We start from the raw sequence: 3,505 nt of genomic DNA on the forward strand, positions 1-3,505 counted from the left end.
GCCCACTCGACAAGCAGTTGGGTATTTATGCAAATATTATAGTAGAGCATAACGAAGTGACAAAGAAAAAGATAATTATAATTTTCTCATGCACACAACATATACGCCCCAGATCAAGTCCGGTTATACCTGAATTTGAATCTTTCCACCGAAAATCTGCGCAAAAATCACCACAAATGATATCGCATAATACCACACAAACCGAAAATCGTGTAAACATTATAAAGCCAATTGCAACAATATTTTGCAAAAGTTTCGATAGTCGTCGTTGAAGTATTTCGCAGCGTAGCAGAATATTGTTGCCTCAGAGTATACACCCTTGGATTATTATTCCAAATATATGTTTAATTCACAATATGCACTGTTTAGAATATATTTTTCACTTCTAAGTTTGTACAATAGCACTTACTTTTTCCGCAAAAAAATATGTTTTAATACATCACATTATCGCTCCAAATCAATATACTTGGGAAACAGTGTGCTTCCTTAGTCCGCAATATAATATTGCATTGTGTTATGTTATTGCATCAAAGTTTATACGCTGGAAAGATCAGTTAGAAAATTCTATTAGCAATTCCACACTGCAACACTGTTTTTAAATTGCATATAATTTTATGCACTTTTTTGATTCGATCGTACTTCACGACATTCATTACCTTACAGTATTTCACTACCTTAAATTTTGTACCCCAGCTATACTCAGTTGAAAGTTTGTCCATATTATTATTTATAGACGTAATGACTTCTCAATTTTTTACCTAGCTATCAATATATACTATATTGTAACAACTCTAATATACAATCTAATAGTACGTGAAAACATTCATGGTTACATCACCTTAAAAATCTGTTGGTCAGTAAACAAACGATTAATAGACGGACAGGGGACGTGACTTCTGGTGGGAAGCTTGGTGAACCCCAAACACCAAGTAACCGCTTCTTAACCTTAACCGTAGTAAGACCCGAACCCCCACTCATCAGATTGGAGGCACCACTCTAAACCACTGAGCCAAAATCCATGTCGAAATTGGAAGTGTAAAAACCAATACTTATGCTCACATTTACCTTGAGAACCTTTGAAACTCACACGTAAGGCTTGTCCAACAATGAGAGAGTTGACTTGGACATCTCTTCCGTGTATCTTCACTCTTTCACTCTTCCACTCTTATTCCTTATCTTTTGTTCCATGTCCAAATCTAGTATACAATTTTTGATATTGTGTCTGCCACATGAACTCAATGTTTTGTATTACTGCAAAACTGAATAAAGATAATCTGACCATATTTCTGATTGCCCAGTAGTGAATTATAAGATATCGAATAGATTGAATGAAACTCGATCACGTTGGCTTCCTTGCTTCTTTTCATATACGCGGATGATGCACACGATATACAAAATGTATCACAATAAACACCTGCACACACCTTACAGAACAATGCAGAGACTACGCTTCTTTTTGGACTAATTAAATTTAGATTTCGTAATGTCAATGTCACTTCATTTAAAATGATCAGGATGCATCAGATCCATCCTTACGTCAACTCTTGAGCTCAATTTCATCTCAAACGCTCTTAAATTATCAACGTGATATGTTAGATGATATGGGTGTTATAACGTTTTTCCCATTACCGGAATAATAAAAAAACTAAATAATGCACTTCCAGGCATATATATCATACACGATAAATGAGCGTTTGCGCTCGAAGAAAATGAATAGCGGATGCAAGAATCTTCCCAAGAGATAGCAATAGACAACGTATCGAACAGCAATAGTTGTCAGGTTGGTAAGAATTCCAATTACAGTGGATCTGACGAGATATCTATGACTTTAAAATAGATGCAAAATGGTCGTATTATTGCCTTTACGACTAGGGTATCTTGACTCCGTGGCCAAATTGCATCTTCTCGCCAGCATTGTAGCGCCTTCTCAAGTTACATCGGAAGTGCGCGCACGCACCGTCGCAGCCAACAAGACCAAGAAAAGTGCTGGCGTCGCTGGTGTGGGCTGTCTCGCATCGAACAAACACCGATTGCGGTCCGACCAGACGAAGTGAAGAATTGCAGCGCGAAGCGCGTGCCAAACGTCTTCAATCACGTCCTCACACTCCTTCCACTCTCCCTGGACGACTGGTTTCTTCGCTATTGCTATCATGATCCATGTCAAATGAGATCGGACAAAGGGCGCCATCATGTTCTCGAAGTGTTTCCCCAGCCGTGATGCGAGCGCACACTCGAAGAACAAGTGCCGTTCTGTCTCGACAGCATTACACCCGATGCGGACGCAATTTGTGATGCGTGGGTCCGACTTTTGCAGGAACCAACCGTGAGCGTATCGGGAGAAGTCGACACGCCAAACGGAACTGCAAGTCTTCAAATACAGGGTGAATAATCTGGCGAAGGTGTTTCCTGTACCGTGTAAAAGTCTTAACTTCGTCCACCGAGACTGTGCGAGTGCAAAGACATCGGATGGGACTTGTTTGGTGCCTTCGGCTTCCACACAACCCGAAGAAAAGCTCTACTAGGAATCGAGGTTATCAGACACACCTTTGAGTTGCTAGTGCAGCCCAAGTGAGGAAACGTGCGCTGTTGTGATCTTACTTCTTCCGTCGGCGAGAGCTCACGGACCCTAAGTCTACTCGCAATCTGAGTCGCTTCTCGATACAGAGAACGCAACCATTGGAACTGCGTTCTGAGTACCACAGAGGAAAGAGTGACGTCAAAGTTTCTTTAGACAAAGTCCGACTCACTCGGTCACATGGCCTTATAGCTCATGAAGTCGACGAAAGAGCGCAACCCGAAAACCCTCGATATGTGCAATCGGAATTCACGTTAGGGTTCAGGACACATCCCAAGACAGCGACTATGAGCGTTGATGGTGAGAGTCCGTGGTGTTTGTTCATAGTGGAGCTCTGGGTCAGAGTAAAATCAAATTGGTTGGTTAAGACCATACCAGACACGTTGGTTCGTCGGAAGGTCATGCCATGTGATCACATACCGGGTTTCATACAACCAGACCCACGTCATTTTCCACCAGATTGAGATCAACTCCCACTTGATCATCGTGCCATGTCGAAATGAGGACACCAACAGAAAGTCGAGCGCCATTCCCCGACCGAGTCTAGGAAGGAATGCTGTGAGAAGACCATCAGCTGCCGCTGTCCAGCTTCGTTCGACTGGCTTGCTTGCTGAACGCATGAACTGAAGCAACAACTGAAGTCGCTGTCGTTTCAATTGTGCTTCAATGCTTTAGATACCCAGTCCTCCTTCGCTCCTCGGGAGAAACAAAAACTCTTGCGGAATAAGTTGGATATGGGTTGCACCCCGTTCGTGTTTTCGACTCAGGACAAGCTTGTTCTGCATTGATTGCCACGACCTCACGACCTGGTGTGGAATCGACACGTGCTGTCTATAGTGCCACAGGCGAGACAAGACCATCGTTCACGCCAACAGTAGCCGACCACAAAGAGTCCTTGCCCGTCGGTACCACATCTTGAAGCCGTCGTAG

Source organism: Plasmopara halstedii (assembly GCF_900000015.1).
Source record: "Plasmopara halstedii genome assembly, contig: Scaffold_437, whole genome shotgun sequence".
Classification (NCBI taxonomy): Eukaryota; Oomycota; class Peronosporomycetes; order Peronosporales; family Peronosporaceae; genus Plasmopara; species Plasmopara halstedii.